Source organism: Podarcis tiliguerta (genome assembly GCF_965153285.1).
Source record: "Podarcis tiliguerta genome assembly, chromosome: 1".
NCBI lineage: Eukaryota > Metazoa > Chordata > Lepidosauria > Squamata > Lacertidae > Podarcis > Podarcis tiliguerta.
In genome coordinates, this window is record NC_139534.1 from 16,111,794 (window position 1) to 16,133,489 (window position 21,696).

General features: G+C 43.0%; 1 long non-coding RNA gene across 1 annotated transcript in view; it reads right to left on the reverse strand.

The window, feature by feature from the left end:
- The window catches only part of LOC310665027, a 565,459-nt gene that overhangs the window by 505,642 nt on the left and 38,121 nt on the right, over positions 1-21,696 (reverse strand). The window lies entirely within an intron of this gene.

Sequence of the window (21,696 nt, forward strand, 5' to 3'; positions counted from 1 at the left end):
GCTGGGACTGGCTTCCATTTCTACATGTTAAGAGTGTCCTAGGTAAAGGTAAAGGGACCCCTGACCATTAGATCCAGTCGTGACCGACTTTGGGGTTGCGGTGCTCATCTCGCTTCATTGGCCGAGGGAGCCGGCGTACAGCTTCCAGGTCATGTGGCTAGCATGACTAAGCCACTTCTGGTGAACCAGAGCAGCACACGGAAATGCCGTTTACCTTCCCACTAGAGCGGTACCTATTTATCTACTTGCACTTTGACGTGCTTTTGAACTGCTAGGTTGGCAGGAGCAGGGACAGAGCAACGGGAGCTCACCCCGTCGTGGGGATTCGAACCGCCAACCTTCTGATTGGCAAGTCCTAGGCTCTGTGGTTTAACCCACAGCACCACCCGCGTCCCCAAAAATGTCCTAGTTCTGATTAAATGTAAGGTATTGGATGTGTTTATAATAGATTTAGGAAAGATTTAGGAAACTTATTGATTAGAATATTTGTGTGAGATTGTATGGGAAAAATATGGAATAACAGATACAATCTTGCTTAAAATGTATATAGGAAGTGCAGTGCAAGCGATGGAAGTCAATCAATGAAATTTTATTATTATTTTCATATTGAGATATTTGTAGAATAAACTTGGAAGAAATTCTTCCAACTTTTCTTCTTCTTTTCTTCTCTTTTTTTCTTATTTTTCTCTCTTTTGTTCCTTTTTTCATAAATATGTGCTTATTTAAAATATATATGTATGTATATATTTGCAATATTTTGCTTATATTGTGTAATATTTTTTTTAAAATAATTTTTTTAACAAATATTTTTTTAAAAGTGTCCTAGTTCTGTATGTTGCTATAAAAACAAAACAAAAGAAAAACCCCAGTTGTTTCCAATGACTTGCCATTTGTGTGTCTCTGCTTTATATATAGTTTGACTTCCCAAACATTTGGAAACCAAAGTGCAGCTTATGAAGCTCCTGTAGCCAATCGGAAGCCACAGAAGCCCCATCGGATGTTCAGCTTCCAAAAGAACATTTGAAAACCAGAACACTCACTGTGCCGATTTGTTTGGGAGCCAAGGCATGACTGTAGTTGCCTGAGCATTTGCGCCTGAGGCACTGAGCAGTGGTACATTGCGGAAATTGCCTGGCTTGCTGGTACAGTGATCAGTCTCGTGTCAAGCCTGATGCCAGCTGGTGTCAGCTGTGAGAAAGAGCTTGGGATCCAGTGGATCCCAATCCAACTCAGCCCTGCCCTCAGAATGCCCCATTTGGGGGCTTTCCACAAGGCTCTGCTAACTGCCAGTGGGTCTTTTTGCCTGTCCTTGGGCATAGGACAGAGGTCTACACCAGTAGGAGATCAGATGAGCCAGCAGATGTGAGAGGAAGGATGCCCCAGTTGAATCCAAATAGGCTCCTAGTCTGACAGAAGGGGAGTTTGAATTGCAGCCCAAAGCCCAGATGTTGTAGAATGGCACCGTTTTCAAGTGTGACTCATGTTTCAGAATTTTGTAAGGCACATTTTCTCCCAGGCAAAGGATAGGAAAACAATATTTGAACCTCTGAGACTTCAGTGGCAGTAAAATGAGGGTGTTTTTTGTCATTATATTGGAGGTGAATCAGATCAAGAAGGAAACCTTGCTGAGAGAAATTGCTGTTGGGTTTACTGAAAGCTCACCCATATTGTGCCTCTGACCCTCAACATTGACCCGCTTTTAAATGCAGGTGTAATTTCCCCCCATATTATTTTCTAGAAGCTCTTGTAATCTTAAAAAGACAGCTTAAATTGCTTCCATCGAATATGCTATTTTGAAGGCATCTTATAAGAGATTTGTCAGCGACGAGGGAGGAGAATTTGGATCTCAAGCCTGCTGGATACAATTTAACAAGATCACATATTTTATTTATTTTTTGAATTTATATACCGCCCTATAGCCAGAGGTCTCAGGGTGGTTCACAGAAAAAATCACAATATATAAAATAAAAATAGAAACAATAACCCAATAACACCTCCCGATAAAGAGCCACATTTTAAAAGGGTATAGGATGTCGATCAGGTAAACCAAAGGCTCGGTTAAAAAGGAATGTTTTCACCTGGTGACTAAAGGTGTATAATGAAGGCACTAGGCAAACTTCCATGGGGAGAACATTCCACAGATGGGGAGCCACTGCAGAGAAGGCCCCGTTCTCGTGTTGCCACCCTCTGGACCTCTTGAGGAGCAGGGCCTCAGAAGATGATCTCAGGGTCCAGGTAGGTTCATATGTAAAGAGGCGGTTCTCGAGGTATTGCGGTTCTGAGCCGTAATGTATGATATCTCATGTGTTACATCACTTCCTTACATCACTTGTTTTATTCTGGAGTCATACAGGACAATACAGGTGCCTGAGATGAGAAGGGTGTAATTATAAAGAGATAATTCTGAGAACTTTTGATGTTCTCTGGGTCTAACCATGTATGAGTGTTGAGGCCCTTCTCCAGCTTCTCTCACCTAAAGCTGTGAAACAGGTGATTACTAAGGAAGCAGGTGACACCCTGATGATGGAAGGTGCTCCATAAGAAGATTCGCCTGCCACCTAGGCTTAGAAAAGCCATTGGTATTCTAGGCTGCATCAACAGAAGTAAATAATAATAATAATAATAATAATAATAATAATACCATTCTACTCTGCCTTGGTCTGACCACACCTGGAACACCGTGCCCAATTCTGGGCATCACAATTGTTTTTAATATTCGGCTGGAAGCCACCCATAGTGGCTGGGGAAACCTAGCCAGATGGGCGGGGTATAAATAATAAATAATAATTATTATTGTTATTATTAAGGATGTTGACAAGCTGGAACATGTGCAGAGGAGGGCAACCAAGATGATCAAGATGTCTGACCACAGTGAGTAAAAGCAAAGCAAAGAAATCAAAATATACCGTATTTTTCGCTCTATAAGACACACTATTTTCCTCCTTAAAAGTAAGGGGAAATGTGTGTGCATCTTATGGAGTGAATGAAGAGGCTTTGCATTGCTTTCGCTGAAGCCTGAACAGCAAGAGGGAGAGCTGCACAGTGTCTCTTGTTGTGATGCCTTAGCCTGATCCTCCCTCCTCCTTCCTCTTCAACAACATTTGATTCAGAACATTTTTCTTGTTTTCCTCCTCTAAAAACTAGGTGCATCTTATGGTCTGGTGCGTCTTATATAGAGAAAAATACGGTATCTATTTTTCCAATACTGTTTGGTCAATTGCTGCAAGAGGAACCACATCCCAACTAAAAAGGTAAAAGGGAAAGGACCCCTGTTCTCAGGAAGGTTCAGAAGAAGGGGGGTGGTCCCCACCATTCCTTCTCAGTCCAGCCCCTGACACTTAGTTAAGGATCCTACTTTTTTGCCAGAGGTAAAGGTAAATACCCCCTGGACAGTTAAGTCTAGTCAAAGGTGACTATGGATTGTGGCGCTCATCTCGCTTTCAGGCTACAGGACCCGGTGTTTGTCCACAGACAGCTTTCCGGGTCATGTGGCCAGCATGACTAAACCTGTTCTGGTGCAACAGGATCACTGTGTCGGAAGCCAGAACACAGGGGAATGCTGTTTACCGTCCCGCCACAGTGGTACCTATTTATCTACTTGCCCTGGTGTGCTTTCGAGCAGCAAGGTTGGCAGAAGCCAGCAGCAGAACAACAGGAGCTCACTCCGTCACAGGGATTTGAGCCGCTGACCTTCCAATCAGCAACTAACCCCTGTGAACATGAGCATTCTCTTTGGGTGCTGTGGTTTTGATATTGAAATTATATTCATTGACTTGTTCAAAAGCTGACAAGTGCTGAGTATTCCCCATGTATTTCTTGTTTAGTGTCTCTACCCAACAGATGGAATTTTATGCCATGCAGCATTAGGCTACTGTTAAATTTTAATTTCAATTAATGGTCTTTACACTCTTTCTTTACACACGAGGGATATTTTGTGCATTCATTTCCCTTCTAATTAGCTTTTGCTGCTGAATTCACTCTGAATCTCCGGAAGTCATTAGATTCTTAAACATTCACAGCTGAATTTACTGACTTTAATAAAATTAATTGGCTCTCCGCAGGAGAAAAACATTGCCAAAAATTTGATTCACCTAGTATTCTTTGTTGTGTTAGTGTACTTCTGCATTCCATTACACTACCTCTTCTGTTATTGTTGTTTAGCTCACCTTATCTCTCACATAATAGGAACCTAGATGCTTTGGCTTCTTTAAAGAGACACAGTCCATTTCAATTTTTTTACTACCAATGTTGAGCTACAAGCTATGGGTTTTGGTTGAGAAGTCTTTTATTCTACAGGTTTCCTTGAGAATAATATTCAAGGCCATATGCATAGGGACATAACCATCTGCCTTATGTAGGAACATCTACCAATGTTCCGTTGCGGGTGGCGCTGTGGTCTAAACCAGTGTTCCCCAACCTTGGGCCTCCAGCTGTTTTTGGACTACAATTCCCATCATCCTTGACCACTGGTCTTGCTAGCGAGGGGTGATGGGATTTGTAGTCCAAAAACAGCTGGAGGCGCAAGGTTGGGGAACACCTGTCTAAACCACCGAGCCTCTGGGGCTTGCTGATCAGAAGGTTGGCGATTTGAATCCCCATGGCGGGGTGAGCTCCCGTTGCTCTGTCCCAGCTCCTGCCAACCTAGCAGTTCAAAAGGATCCCAGCACAAGTAGATAAATAGGTACTGCTGCAGCGGCAAGGTAAATGGCATTTCCATGCGTTCTGGTTTCTGTCACGGTGTTCTGTTGTGCCAGAAGTGGTTTAGACATGCTGGCCACATTAACTGGAAAGCTGTCTGTGGACAAACACCGGCTCCCTCAGCCTGAAAGTGAGATGAGCACCGCAACCCCATAGTCACCTTTGACTGGACTCAGCTGTCCAGGGGTCCTTTACCTTTACCTACCTCAGTGTTCTCTACACTGATTGGCAATGGCTGTCTATGTCTGTCTAGACCTAGACTAGGGCTGTCTAATGTCCTAAAGAGGGAATTCCCTGCTCTACCTTGAGATGCCAGGGCTTGAACTGGGAAAATTTGGCATGCAAAGCTAGTGCCATACCACCAAGCTATGACCCTTTCCAAGGATGAGGGTTCAACTACACGTGATGTGAAATGCATCATCAGAAAGCACATCTTTTATTCTAGAATCATAGAACTGTAGAGTTGAAAGGGACAATGAGGGTCATCTCGTTCAACCCCTTGCAATGCAATAAATCTTTTGCCCAGTGTGGGGCTCCTACCCACGATCCTGAGATTAAGATTCTCATGTTCTACCGTCTGAAGATCAAATGTGAGGGGGCACCTATAGAAGCTTCTCTTCCGTAGCAAGCAAGCCGCAACTATGGAGTTTCCATTGGACTGTGATGGGAGAAATAAAGGGTCAAACTTCTCCTTCCCGCATACTGTGGTTCTGATTAAAATTAAGGGCCCTAGTGCCCAGTATTACTATTTTTAAAGACATGTTTCCAATGATGCATTTAACTTCATGTCTAGCTTAGCCCTAAAAGGGACAGTATGCGTGGTGTGAAGGCATGAAATGGAGGCATGACACATACAGAGAGATAGAGTGTCAAATCATAGAGCTCTTCTGTATTCTGCTCTGGTCAGACCTCGCCTGGAGTACTGTGTCCAGTTCTGGGCACCACAGTTCAAGAAGGACAAACTGCAACGTGTCCAGAGGAGGGCAACCAAAATGGTCAAAGGCCTGGAAACAATGCCTTATGAGGAACGGCTAAGGGAGCTGGGCATGTTTAGCCTGGAGAAGAGGAGGTTAAGGGGTGATATGATAGCCATGTTCTAATATATAAAAGGATGTCACGTAGAGGAGGGAGAAAGGTTGCTTTCTGCTGCTCCAGAGAAGCGGACACGGAGCAATGGGTCCAAACTACAAGAAAGAAGATTCCACCTAAACATTAGGAAGAACTTCCTGACAGTAAGGACTGTTCGACAGTGGAATTTGCTGCCAAGGAGTGTGGTGGAGTCTCCTTCTTTGGAGGTCTTTAAGCAGAGGCTTGACAACCATATATCAGGAGTGCTCTGATGGTGTTTCCTGCTTGGCAGGGGGTTGGACTCAATGGCCCTTGTGGTCTCTTCCAACTCTGTGATTCTACTTTTTGCTAGAGGGGATAACGTGTGGCAGGGCAAAAAACTGGCTGGCTAGCTAGGGTGCCTTCTTAGGAGGGATGCCAAAGAAACAAAGCAAATTGGGATCCTCTAGATCAGGGGTAGGCAACCTAAGGCCGGATCTGGCCCAATCTCCTTCTAAATCTGACCCACAGACAATCCGGGAATCAGCGTGTTTTTACATGAGTAGAATGTGTCCTTTTATTTAAAATGCATCTCTGGGTTATTTGTGGGGCATAGGAATTCATTCATCCCCCCTCCCCAATATAGCCTGACCCACCACATGGTCTGAGGGATGGTGGACCAGCCCACGGCTGCAAAAGGTTGCTGACCCCTGATATAAGGGGTCAGATGATCTTTCAGGGATCTAGATCATACCATGACTTATCACCTATTCCTGTGGAAATTTCTGCAGGTATTCTGGAGGACCCTAGTTCCTGCTCTGGCAGAGGTGTGGAACTTATGCTACATTCAAAAACCGCTCCATCATCCTTGGGCTAGAATATATCTATGGTAGGCCCTGTAGGATTAGACCAAAGGCCCATCCATACCCTCCAACATATTATAGCCCAAAACTGGGCCAGACATCCTCCGCACTCCAGGGTGAATCACATGACCCACATGAGAGTACAGAGCCCAAAAGCACATATTCCTGGGCAACATGCTCTCGCACGTTTTTGGGTGAGCATGTCTCAATTCAATCAGGACAGTTGAGAAGTATTCCCATCTAGTCCAGCATGCTGTTCTTACAGTGGCCAGAAGCCCAGAAGCCTATGGGAAATCTGAAACTTTGGGATTACAGCTTCAGCAAAATTATGTCATTTTTTAAAATGACCTTACCAATGAAGTCAGATACAACAACAATAACAGAAATTGGACCCCACCTCAAATGGCACATTCTCCTTTTTCTTAGATATTATTTACAAGCATGGGGTCTGGGGAAGTCAATTCTGTGCCATTAACAAAGCGATTTGACTTCACCACAACAAATTTGCAGGCATTGCTCTATTCTAACATGAAACAAAAAAGTAAGTGCATGCATTTATATATTTAAAAAATGCATGGGCACAAAGCATGGTGCAACCTCATTTTGTGTTATTCATACTCACGAATAGTGAAATAAAATAATGTTATCATTCCCCCCACTCTCGCTTCAATCTTTTAAAAATGCTGATGGAGACAAAAGGCTGCCTCTCAAAAGCAGATGATCTGAAGAAAAGGATTGGTGCTAATTGAAAAGCTTTAATTTTCTCTCTCTTTCCAAAGCAGTTATGTGCTTTTGTCTACAGTTTTTGCATAAATGGCTTTAAACAATGGCTGCTCCAGATTTATGAATTTATCAGACCAGAATTTAAATAGCTTTAAGAAATCAGATCAGTCAAAACAAATAATAATAATAATAATAATAATAATAATAATAATAATAATCAGCCACCTGTTCCAATTAACACATTCAATTTTATCTTTGCACATTTTCTCCTCTGTGCATGCTCCTATTCTGAATGAAGAAATTCATAAAGAACGATCTCTTATTCTGCTATTTCACTGAGGACAATGGTGAAATCTTAAACCAGTTTATTCTTATTCTCTGTTCATATTTAAACACACACACACACACACACACACACACACACACACACACACATTTTTCCATGAAAAGAAAGACACTCAGTAACATATTCTTTAATATCTTTGTATAATTTTGAAACTTTTCTGAAGTGCTGAGCAAACCGTTCTCTGAAATTTACACGTGTTTATTGCCTTTTCTTTTTAAGCAAGTGTCTTGAGGCAGCCCTGCTTCGCATAAACAATACTGACTTCATTACCAGTTTCGTGCGCAAGCAGATCAGTTGCTGCCATAATATTGTCTGGGGTCCATTTCCCCCCTTATCCCTTCAGCTTTTGTTTGGGATCATTTTATGGTGCCAGTAACTATCTGGCCTCCTTGGGTTGTTGTCTTTTATCATCTGCATTTGCCAGCTGCAATTACAAAGGCTGCCTTTTAAAAGCATGAGTTGTTATGAGCAGGGGAAATGAGGATTTTCTGCACATATATTTCTCCCCCCAATCAGAAGATTATCATTCCTGAGTCATATTAGCCCCATTAAACTCGAAAGTAATGCAAAATTTGAAATAATCCTTAATATTAAACTCTAATAGAACACTGATTGTTTGGATTTAGCTCTCACCTTCACCCCTCTTATTGTTAGTAATGTGAGGAATAATGGTCAAAGTGCAGTTCTTGATTCCAGAAAATTCATTGTACTTGTTGAAGCTGTACAGGCGCTGTGGGTTAAACCACAGAGCCTAGGACTTGCCGATCAGAAGGTCGGTGGTTCGAATCCCCATGAAGGGGTGAGCCCCCGTTGCTCGGTCCCTGCTCCTGCCAACCTAGCAGTTCAAAAGCACGTCAACGTGCAAGTAGATAAATAGGTACCACTCCGGCGGGAAGGTAAACGGCGTTTCCATGCACTGCTCTGGTTTGCCAGAAGCGGCTTAGTCATGCTGGCCACATGACCCGGAAGCTGTATCCCGGCTCCCTCGGCCAATAAAGCGAGATGAGCGCCGCAACCCAAGAGTCGGTCACGACTGGACCTAATGGTCAGGGGTCCCTTTACCTTTACCTTTTACAGCCATTATCTGACCACCCAGTGGTTAAACTGAGTCCAGGAGCACTCAGTCTGCAAGCTTGGTATTTCCACATGAGTGCAGCCTCAATCAAAGCAAACTGTGTACCTCAGCTTGGTTTAACTTCACTATCAATCCAAAGTATATTTGTCAGATCAAAGAAAAGATATACAGTGGTCCCTCGGGATGCGAATGGGATACGTTCCGGAGCCCCGTTCGCATCCTGAATGGAACATAAGACACTACGGGTTTTTATTATTTCCTATCTTTAAAAGACATCTGAAGGCAGCCCTGTTCAGGGAAGTTTTTAATATTTAAAGCTGTACTGTTTTTAACATTTGATTGGGAGCCGCCCAGAGTGGCTGGGGAAGCTCAGCCAGATGGGCGGAGTATAAATAATAAATTATTAAATTATTATTACAGTCTGTCTGTGCATGCGTGGGTTGCGTTTTGCCACTTCTGCGCATGCACGTGACGTCATTTTGAGCGTCTGCGCATGAGCGAGTGGCGAAACCCGGAAGCAACGCACTCCATTACTTCTGGGTTGCCCCAGAGTGCAATCCGAAAGTGCTCAACCTGAAGCACATTCAACCCGAGGTATGACTGTACCTCTCTGTGATTTTGATGGGGAAATGGAGTCATGCTATGCACAGAATCTACAACAGGGATGGAGAATTCAGATTCCAGCTGTAAATTTCTGACTATGAGAGCAGTTCAACAGTGGAACAGACTCCCTCAGGAGGTGGTGGCATTTCCTTCATTGGAGTTTGCTAAGCAGAAGCTGGATGGCCATCTGTCATGGATGCTTTATTTGAGATTTCTGCATTTCAGAGGGTTGGATCAGATGACTCTTGAGATCCCTTCCAACTCTACAATTCTATGATTCTATGTTTCCTGCAGGACCCATAATGATATCTGAGATCACCGGGTTATTGGCAAAGCTTGAGAGACCGCATAGTTATGTCCGACAAAAAAGCATTGATACAAATGAATGTTTAACGTAGTTTGGGCTACTTTGCTGCACAACTCAATAGTAGTAGTAACCAGTGTTGTGCAGCTTCATTACCACGTATAAAGGTAAAGGTACCCCTGACCGTTAGGTCCAGTCACGGACAACTCTGGGGTTGCGGCGCTCATCTCGCTTTACTGGCCGAGGGAGCTGGTGTTTGTCAGCAGACAGCTTCCATGTCATAACAGCTTCTTATCATGACTAAGCCGCTTCTGGCAAACCAGAGCAGTGCACAGAAACGCTGTTTACCTTCCCACCGGAGTGGTACCTATTCATCTACTTGCACTTTGATGTGCTTTCGAACTGCTAGGTGGGCAGGACCTGGGACTGAACAATGGGAGCCCACCCCGTCGTGGGGATTCGAACTGCCGACCTTCCAATCGGCAAGCCCTAGGCTCTGTGGTTTAGACCACAGCGCCACCCGCATCCCTATCACCACCTATGCATACCAACAAAAGATGAAGTCTTTGTTCTGCATGACTTAATCTTAACCTTATCTCTGTCTGTCTCAGAGTTGTTGAATAGCAAACATTATAATAATGATAGAGATTAAAATGTTAGCCCGAAGTCACATACCTGATACAATAGATGAATCTTTAATTCAGCTTCAAAATTGCTAAAATAATGTTAAATTCAAATTTTTCTGCACCAGCGAGCAATAGCTCATCTAGAAAAGAAATGACGCATGTTTAATTCATCACTTCGAATGTGTTAGTGGTTTGGAGAGATTTTAATTCCACCTTTTCCTTTGGTAATTGGCGGCATGTCTAGCAAAAAGTCGCACCAACAGCCACAGAGGAGAAAACAAGAACAAAACCACCCTCCCTCCCTTTTTTTCTTAGGCAAGTTAAATGACATATACATAATTCAATAACAAATTCACTGTTGGTAGGGAAGTAAGCAATAAATAAAGTGGAATAGGGCCGAGGCATCAATTTGTAAGATATTTGACACATACAGGGATAGAGCAACCCTACTGGGATGTGGGCGGGAGAATCTACTGCACACCTACCACCACATCCTAAGCCATGGGTAGGCAACATTGCGCCCTCCAGATGTTGTTGGACTCCAACTTCCATCAGCCATAGATATAATGATCCCTGGCAGACGACCAGTCGGATAAACAGTAATGAGACGCTTTCAGTTCTATTTTGGTTTATTTACAGAAGAAACACATCAAGAGCAGGGCTTTCTGCTTCCACTCAGTAACAATAGTTGGCTAATCTGAATCAGTACTCTTCCACCAGCAGGAAGGATGCCAGGGCCACAACTTTCTTCCCTGCCCCTTCTGCTGATTTCTGAGCTTCTCTACCCTTCAAGTTTGAGGGTTCATGGCAGTGCTGGATTTAAATATAAGCTAAACAAGCTATAGCTTAGGGCTCCACTCTCTTGGGGGCCCCAAAAAAATTAAAGGGAAAAAAACTGGATGTACATTTCCAAAATGTAAGATTAAAAAAACAAATAAAATAAAACCTACATACAGCAGCAGTGTTTTGTGTTGTGTAGGCTCCTGTGATGTACCGTATTTTTCGCTCCATAAGGCACACTTTTTTCCTCCTAAAAAGTAAGGGGAAATGTCTGCGCGTCTTATGAAGCAAATGCCACGGAGGAGGGACAGATGGGAGTCATGGCTCCCCTTCCTTCCCTCTTCCGTGGCTAGCTTTAAAACAAGCAAAGAGAGAGCTGCTTACATTCTTGTAATGGAGGCTTGGCAGCCCTCTAGATTCTGATGCTGCTTTGTGACAACAAGATAAGAATGCTGGTGGTTGCATACCCCTAAACACTTTGTGAATCTTTGTACTTTTGTCCATTTACTGAATCCCCCCCCCCCCGATTTGAACTATACAATGGGGATTTTTCAGGAGTCAAAATGAGAGTACCCCTAAACATTTTTTGAGAAAAAAGCTGGATAGATAGATAGATGATAGATAGAAAGCCTCACTCCTGTATTAAGCAGCTAAAATATATGTCCACCACTGCAATTTTCATGCTTCATCTGTTGGATTTCCCTCCTTTCACCCAACAAGATGGGACTTGACAGGGAAAGATAACGACAATTGATTAATTTATTATTATCATTTATTGATTTTATATCAATAAGATAAAGTTAGATGGCAAGCCTACAAAGAAGAACCTTGACTTTACGCACACACATACACTCTCTTTTGTGTTTCTCTCTGCCCTGGAGAAGAGTGGTCACTCCCCTCTGGTGGGTTGTGGACCTCTCTTCCGTCCATCATCTCCAGCAGTTAGGGCGAAATGTTTTGCTGGTTGTCTCCCGGCTGGCAAAATCAAGGAGCAGGGATCCCCTGCCAAAATGAGCCAATCGATGGCCCTGCTGTATGGGCAGAGCCTTGTCAGCTGACCAGTCATTGGCTGCAGGCCATGTCTGGTCAGCTAGGAACACATAAAAGTTGGTTGGCCTGCCATTCACAGCACAGCCAGCCAACTTGGTAGATCAACATCTTGGAGTCGGCTTGACCCTGATGCAGTTTCAGCTGAAATGGATCTACATGTCAGGAGCCCAGGTTCCCAGCTTGATAACACAGTAAGCGTAGATAATTAAAGTGAGGATTAATTGCAAAAACAAACAGCGCCAGACAGCTCGAACAAAGCCTCCAGCATCATTACTCAAGATAACTCTTCTAAAGAGTCCTTCCGGGATCTACAGAAGATTTTGAACTTACATCTCTTAAATCTCCTGTTTTGCTTCCTGTCTAACTACCCTCCCATTTGCTGACTCTTAGGACTTAGTGGGTCAGTTCCACCTTCTTCCTAGTGTGAGAGGCTGCCTCTGAGACTCTTTGTGCCTTTTTGTGCTTCCCACGAGCTTTAGCTATGTTCAAGCCTGAACTCCGTTACTGCCTTATCAGATGGCCCGTCAAGGTCAGGAAGAGCTGGAGTCTACAGCTGCCAGCTCTCCGCTGCCTGTCTCACATCTAAGTCTCCCTATTCCTGGCTGCTTTCTGCAGTTGGCTGCATGCCTTCTCTTGGAGCTGACTCATTCCTGACACTACATGTATTGCCTGAGCCAAAGACCCACCTACACCTGTAATCAATAAAGTTGTGGCCATTTTTAATCCAGTTCATTGTCTATTTGAGTTCATCCTATCATACCTCAAGGTACTCTCTGTGACGGGTGCTGCAAATGCACCCTCCTATCTTTCTCTCCAGCTGCAATTATTTAGAGTAGATATCTCAACCATAAAGTTGCTCCGCCGGCACAAAGGCCCCTTGGAAAGGCACACAAGCAAACTCATACAACAATAAGATTCGTGATGGTAAAGCAGTTTGAGAAGTGCTTCCTAATTTACTGTAGCCCTCCGATAATAAATAGCCCAAGCTCAAGGATATACAGATCCATCTCATTCCTCAAAGATATAGGCAGGAGGGTGTTTTGAATCAGAGCCTTAAAATCCCATTGCATGTACAATCACAGCATTCATCAAAGACTCCTGGCATATCGTCCATTAAGAATACTGAATGGAGGCAGAGCGAAGATGTTGAAAGGGAAAATCTTTGACAGCCGCTGTGCTTTATTTGTGGCAAATAGTGTTTTGTGGAGTGTGGGTTTTTTTCCTCCCCCTTCTCTTGATAGGGACGAGTGAGAGATTAGAAGTGTACCATACAGTTAGTGCCAACAGAGCCTTTTCACACTGCTTTTACGCTAAACTATTTAGTTCTTCCATTTGTGTTTTTAAAATGTTTGGATCTACACAGATTAGGAAAGCCATATGTATCTATACAAACATTGGGATATTGTAGAACCCCTTGAAGCAATGTGACACAGAACACTGTATATCTGAAATCCTGTAACTTTATCTGTCACAAAATATTTGCGGTCTGAAGGGTATCAACATGAGAACGGGCCTTTTCTATAGTGCCTTCCCATTTGTGGAATGTTTTTCATCATAATCTGGTGAACCGAGTTCGCATCTCCGCTCCTCCACATGCAGCTGCTGGGTGACCTTGGGCTAGTCACACTTCTTTGAAGTCTCTCAGCCCCACTCACCTCACAGAGTGGTTGTGGTGGGGGAGGAAGGGAAAGGAGATTGTTAGCTGCATTGAGACTCCTTAGGGTAGTGATAAAGCAGGATATCAAATCCAATCTCTTTTTCATCTTCTTCTTGACTGGTGCCTTCATAATATATATTTTAGACACCAGGCGAAAATGTTCCTCTTCAACCAAACCTTTAGCTGGTTCTACAGCCTTTTAAATGTGTCTGTGGGAATTGGGGGGGGGGGGTATTGTTCTGCTGCTTTGTTTCACTTATTTATTTGTTTTTATCCTGTATTTTGTTCTGTGAACTGCCCTGAGATCTTATGATGAAGGGTGGTTTATAAATCTAATAAAGACTGTGGTGTCTTTATTCTTTTAGGAGGGATTCAAGGGGTCTTACCTGGAAAATATTAGAACATATTTCAGTCTGGACAAGGCAGACTGAATTGTGTATTATCTTTAAGAAACTCACACGAGTTCGCAACCAGTTTTCTGCTGTGCGTGAGAAGGGGAACGTAAACTCTGCTAAGTAAAGGAACTTGCTAGCACAAGTTAGGAAGGATATTAATATACAATATATCCTTTCCTGCCACCCTGAACATTGCCACAAACAATGCAGTAACACTGGGGAAACATGGCAGAACAAATCCTAAGGACTGTCCAGTACAAATCCTCCACTATTATTGTGTCAATGACACGTTGCAGAATGTCCCTACATATAGACCAACAATAGTTTGGAGAGGTCTGTAGTATCCCTCCCCCATTTCAAATGTATTTCTCTACACACAACTGGGCCACAACTGCTCTATGCTGGGGGAAATAAGTTGTGCAGATAGGTTTCATTTGATAGCAACTTATATGTCCAAGGGCTTAAGTTAACAAAAGGACCTTGCAATCAGTTACTCTTGGAACCTGGGCATAAAGAGGCTGCAGCAATGGTTTTTTTATTCAGGAAGGTATATTAATTAAAGTTAATGATATAAAATGGTTCGTCACCAACATTTCCCAATTAGACTGGGTCTATGTGAAAGGTTGCCCTTTGACATATTGTTATAGCAATGCAAAATGAAAGCTACTTGAGGCTTCTATTTTGCTTTTAACCGGTTTTTATTTATTTATTTTAAAAGGGCGACTCTCCTGACATGTCTATAATTAAAAACGCAAAATGTCTGCAGTTCTGAAAGGAACTGCGTGGATGCTCAAAGCAGACTTTACAGAATTTAATAGTGACTGTTCTGAATTACTCTAGAAGCACCAAAGGATTCAGCTGAATGTGATTACGAGCTCACTTTGGAACTTTCAGGGAGCTCAGATATGGAATGGGCTCGTTCAGGATGCCTGAGGACATTGGGAGTGGGCTGGCACATTTGTGCCAGTTGCCCCTTCCTTTCCAATTTCACCCCTTAGGCATGTTTTGCCATTATTAATAGTTAAAAAGGTAAAAGGTAAAGGACCCCTGGACGGTTAAGTCCAGTCAAAGACAACTATGGGGTTGTAGCGCTCATCTCACTTTCAGACTGAGAGAGCTGGCGTTTGTCCACAGACAGCTTTCTGGGTCATGTGGCCAGCATGACTAAACCGCTTCTGACCCAATGGGACACCAGGACGGAAGCCAGATCGCACAGAAACGCCGTTTACCTTCCCACCACAGCGGTATCTATTTATCTACTTGCACTGGTGTGCTTTCAAACTGCTAGATTGGCAGGAGCTGGGACAGAGCAACGGGAGCTGACTCCATCACAAGGATTCGAACTGCTGACCTTCCGATCGACAAGCCGAAGAGACTCAGTGGTTTAGACCACAGCACCACAGGCACCTGCTGTAGAGGGAAGCAAGAAGCAGATGGGGCTCACAACCCATCTAGGAGAAAGAAAACACTTCTTCTAAACCCCTGCTGTCTTGTGGGATATCTTCTGGGGAATAAAAGGTTAAGGAGTAAGCTTCATGCAAATCCTTAAGACGGTTGAATGGTGCCTTGTATAGCACCTTCCAGCAACTCCTGCAGCCAAGCTGGTGCCAAACTTTGTGCTCTGCTTTCCTTTGGACCACATCAGTGAGGCTGAGAAGGGGGTTCTTGTCATCTGGGCAGTCCAGGACCTTCATACACAATGCTCAATGGAGGTTGGTCTTCACCCCTGGAAGTGTGCTCCATTGTCTCTCAAGACAGATGGATGCCAACCAGACCATTGGTATACCTAGCTCAGTACTGTTTAGCCTTATGGGAAGCAATTCTGCGGCCTTGCAGGCAGGGAATTTTTCTCAGCCCTACCAGGAGCCTTAAAAAAACACACCAAAAAACCTGGGATCTTTTTAATGCCAAGGATGTGCTCTGCCACTGACCTAAGACCCCCAGAGCTATGTAGCTGATGTCACATGTCAAGCGATAAGTGTTGCTGCTTGTCAGCTGTCACACACTGTCACATGTTAATTGCTACATTGGCACTTGGAGTCAAATGTTCCCAGTGACGGGGAGAAAAAACAACAACATCATTTTGTGCCATGCATCAATTGGCAGGTGTCAGCTGGGGATTCATATAAAATTTTTACATGCTGTCGATCAATTTTAACTATCTTTTCTCTCTCTCTCTCTCTCTCTCTCTCTCTCTCTCTCTTTGCCAGATACCCCCATACCCCCAAAATATTCACTCTGAAGTTCTATCAATGTTTCTTCAGTGAATCCTACTGAGATCAATAGACTTACTTCTTAGTAAAATAAAATAAAATAAAATAAAATAGGAAGACTGCAGCAGAGAAGGTTGGTTGAGGGTTTTGTGGAAAATGTTGGGGAATCTATTGATTTCAGTGTCACTTTTTCAATTTAATCCAGTATTACTATAATGAAATATTAGATATTTAAACACAGAGACTTCAGAAATCACATTTTTAATATGTATACCTAAAACTGGAAGGCAACAGAATAGTAGTAGTAGTAGTAGTAGTAGTAGTAGTAGTAATAATGCTATTATTTATATGCCACTGATGTGACTGGGTTGCCTCTATCTCTCTGGGCAGATGTGTATCCTATAACAAAGGGGAATATTGTTTTGTTGTTTTTGTTTGTTTATTTACTTGTGTTTTATCTTGGGTTCTATTCTGTGAACCGCCCTGTGATCTCTTAATGGAGTTTAGTATATAAATTTAATAAATAATAATAATCCTTGTCACAAGATTATGGTTGGCTGCCATTGGCCTGTTCTAGCAGGCTCTTCTTACATTCTGGTGAAGACATTTTTATTCTGTCAGGCTTTTGTCTCCTGACTGTAAGTATTATACGTGAAGATGGTTTGTATGTGTGACCTCTGCTGCTCTTGCTTTCTAAATGTATTTTAAGTATTGCATGGGTTTGGGAGGGAATTGTTTTTCCAAATTATTATTATTATTATTATTATTATTATTATTATTATTATTATTATGTGATTTTGTACTTAGTGTAAGCTGCCCTCAGTGGTGCCATGGGCACCGGCGGAGGATTGGGGGGCGGCAGAACTTTTCCATATAAATAAATAAATAGCATTTGACCATGCCTAGAATTCTGAGAGCCTCCTGAGACTTCAAAGGTAGAGGACTTCCTTTATAAATGAGAGCGGTTCCTTTATCTGATCCTTAAAAACTTGCCTTTGAATTCTTCTTCCCTCAAATAGGAGTTGGTTAGACTGAACTGGAAGAAGCGGCCACTGAGTGAATCTTTTAACAGATCAGCACTTGAAAGGCAGTTTCAAGTGCAAAAGAAAAAGAGAGACTTGCTTCAGAAGTAGTTTTTTAAAGAAAAAATGGGAAGGAAAATGTGGGCACCGTCAGAAATGTAAATGTGCTCCTAGCATCTGAAAATGCCACCTGCTTTGCAGAACGTTTTCTGATATCTTCATTAATTGCAATTCTGCTAATAAGTGAGGGGTGAAATAGGCACCTTTTCTCTTGAGGTAGTCTGGTGGCCCCACTGATAAAGAACCAGCCTGGTGTTGCATGGGGAGCTAATTTCTGTTCGAGTTCCGAAACATTCAAAAGCCAAGGCACAAATTTAATTTAATTAAATTTAATTTAATTGTAAATTTAATTGAGAAAATTGAGAAACATGCAGTGGAAGTCGTTCGACTTTCAAGGCGTGTTTGAAAATGGAAGCATTTACTTCCGGGTCGTTGGCGTTTGAAAACCGAAACAATCGTCAACGGAGACGTTTGAAAACCAAGGTGCCGCTGTATTAGGAAAAATTACATACAAATTGTATTAGAAATCCACATTAAAATGCTGGCGAATTTCCATGAGAACTTGCTTTTTTAATAATAATAATAATAAAAAAGTGAAGACATGAGAAATTGAAAGGGACACATTCACCCATTCTTACCACCAACCCAGAACTACAGTATTTTAGGGCACAAAGCCAGGATGACCATGGAGGAGGATGTTAACATGAGAGCGCTGAATTTAAGTGATTATTCTTCATGTTCCAGAACCCAAGTAAATATGTTTTCTGCTGCTCCAGAGAAGCGGACACGGAGCAATGGATCCAAACTACAAGAAAGAAGATTCCACCTAAACATTAGGAAGAAATTCCTGACAGTAAGAGCTGTTCAACAGTGGAATTTGCTGCCAAGGAGTGTGGTGGAGTCTCCTTCTTTGGAGGTCTTTAAGCAGAGGCTTGACAACCATATGTCAGGAATGCTCTGGTGGTGTTTCCTGCTTGGCAGGGGGTTGGATTCGATGGCCCTTGTGGTCTCTTCCAACTCTATGATTCTATGATTCTATGAGTCTATGTCTGAAGCTTAGGGAAAATCAGTCTGTTTCCAGTTCAAGTCGCTTCTGCCCATATTCCTCTGTAAGTCCATTTCTTCAGTTATCCAGGAATTGGGGGGAGGGGGGGCTGCATGAAAAAATTCTAAATGTGTTTTCTGAATACACATTATTTTGTTAATGAACTGGGATCTGAATTAGAACATTTGGGAAATACAAAACTGAGTGGATAACATAGGTGGTAATCTGAACCTCACCTACTTAAGAGTGAGTGCCACTGAATTTAATAGGACTTGGCAGAGGAGTGAAAGGAATTGTACTTAGACAGGTTGGTAGATAGGTGGAACAGGGCTGCTGGGGAGCTTTCTTCAGCTTAGATTTTGATCTGATCTGAGCCAGAGAAGAATCTGGGGTTTTTTAAAATCTCGCTTCCTTTTTGCAGAGGGCTTCTATGAGCTTCCAAAGTGGGTATCCAAGTTTAGCCAGAAAGCATGTCACCAATACGTCTGATTCTTGGGTCCTGAAAAAGTGGGGTGGCACTGTGGTCTAAACCACTGAGCCTCTTGGGCTTGCCAATCAGAAGGTCGGCGGGTTCAAATCCCCATGACGAGGTGAGCTCCCATTGCTCTGTCCCAGCTCCTGCCAACCTAGCAGTTCGAAAGCACACCAGTGCAAGTGGATAAATAGGTACCACTCTGGCAGGAAGGTAAATGGCATTTCCGTGCACTGATCTGGTTTCTCCAGAAGCAGCTTAGTCATGTTGGCCACATGACCCTGAAAAACTGTCTGTGGACAAACGCTGGTTCCCTCCGCCAGTAAAGTGAGATGTGTGCCACAACCCCAGAGTCGTCTGCCACTGGACTTAACTGTCAGGGGTCCTTTTGTTAGAATTCCTGCTTCGTGATTGCAGTCATGGGATTGTTGTCTATTGCATGACTGTATAAGTTTTAACTCTCCAGAGTGGGAAGTGACGGAGGCAGGATGTTTGTGTTACTATTTTCCATGAAGTGGGACTATTGTCCTTTGTTCTTTTTATCTTTGCTGTCTGATACTAGAGAGAGAGGGAGCCATGTTGCAGTGCTCTTTGTGTGTTTATATGTAAATTAAGTAGATTAGCCAAAATGCTGAGTTGCTGAGGTCTGTTACGCAAGCTGCGAAGACTCTGTGGATCCCTAAGTGTGCTGGTGTCTGTTGGCATCGGTCGCTGTGATGTTCAGGCTGAAGAAAGCATTTGAAGCTCCCGAACAAACGACCAGGAGGGAGAGAACATGCCAGTCAGGCATGTGTCTCTGCCAGAGTCCTACCTGAGTGTAGGATGAGCTCGTGACACCTTTACCTTTTTTTTTTAAGACACAAGGAGTCATCCCCCTATTTGCCGTCTAGATTGTTGTCATCTTAGCAGGGCTGTATCACATGATTCTGCTTTGGAATAGACTGGCAGTAAGAGACTGCTGCAATCATGAGTACATAGATGGGCTCCTTTGAGAAAAGCAAAGAAGAATGAGTAGCCTTCATACTGGGGAGGGGTGTCTGTAACAGATCGTCATGAAATCCAAAAGTGGCCTGATGTATAGTGCTGTTGATTATGTGCCAAGCATTTCTAATCCCATTCTATATTCAGGGGTGACAATGGCTGTAATGAATAGGAAGTGAAACATTATGAATTCATTCTTGTGATGATAATTGTAACGAGAATAGTGATTGGTACTGCAAATCGAATCCATCCTTGTGACAATTTGAAGATGGCAATTTGGTTGCTATGTTGTGATTCTACCAAAGTAGGTATTGAAGCTGTAGAAAGGAATGAGACTCTAGGCATTCCACAGGAGAAAATAAAGCCTTAATTGGAATGAAATATGAATGTTTGTGCTCTTTGTCCTGGTACCCGCAAATTTCCAAGTATCATCTACACAACTTAGGTGTGAAAGGAAAGAGGAGGGGCAGGGGATCCGCTAAAATAATAGTCAGTGTCTCTGAATTCTCTACAGTATAATGACATGTACTCAATTTAACAGAGGAGAGAAATCCATGAAAGATCCACATTGAAAAATGTGATGAACATACACTGATCTGTCTCTTTACCATCTCTCTATCTTTCTACTATCTATTTATCATCTATCTATCTATTTATCATCTGTCTATCTATCTATCTAGCTAGCTAGCTCTCTAGTTCTCTAGCTTTCTATCTATCATTTGTCAAACATCTATCTATCTAGTCACCGTTCGAAAACATTTTTATGATTATCATCATGAAAAAGACAATGTGGATGACTTTCAAGAATAAATAGATTTACAGAAACCAAAAAAAGATACTTGAACTCCAAACAAGAAGGCACAACATCAGCTTTAGACAACTGTGGGTCCTTGCAGAGGACACCCACAGTGGATTTTCCTTAAAATATGATGGGAGGTGAGAGAATCAAAATAGCACCCACCCTTTCTGTGTCACCCAGAGTGGGCCACTTCCAAGTTGCCCAGCATAAAGCCAGGGAGTGTCTTTCCCCTCTATGAATTTCTGTGTATTGCAAATCGCTTGGAAGGCTTAGGGTCTCTCACTTCATGGTAGATGAAGCATGGAAGAATAGGGGGGAAGGGTAGCTGCTGGCGTTTTGCTCACTGTCACCTATCACCACCATCCCAGGAGGGGGAAGCAATTGGCCAGGCCATACAGGTGAGGAGTTATAAGACTGGGAATGCCATCTAGTCCAACCCAATGCTGATGTAGGAAATCCACAACTGCTGCATCCCTAATAGGTGTCAGGGAGTCTTGATAACAAACAAGCGTAGTTAATTAAAAGGAAGATTTATTGGAAAGAAACAACAACGTTCATTGGAGTGGTGAGCACAGACATCTGTCCATTAATCTAAGATATCGCTCCTAAGGCGAGTGTTTCCGGCGAGGCCAGAAACAGCCAAACTTCCTCTTGTGAAGTGTTCTGTCTTGAAGACCCCCCATACACCTAGACCTAGGGGAGAAGGGGTCAGCTCCCACCTCTTTCTTATTCTCTGAGAGTTTACTTCCATGCTCTTTCCCACTTCCTAAGCTGGTTTCATTTCTAACTCCTGCATTTTGCTCTTCGCTAGCATGCTGGCTCTCTAATAGGTTTTTATCATTTGGCATTCCTAACGGTGGGGGAGTTGGCTCACGGCGATAATCCTCTTGTTTTGTAGTTAACCCTCTCTCCTCCTGGCTCCTCTCTTGACTGGGAA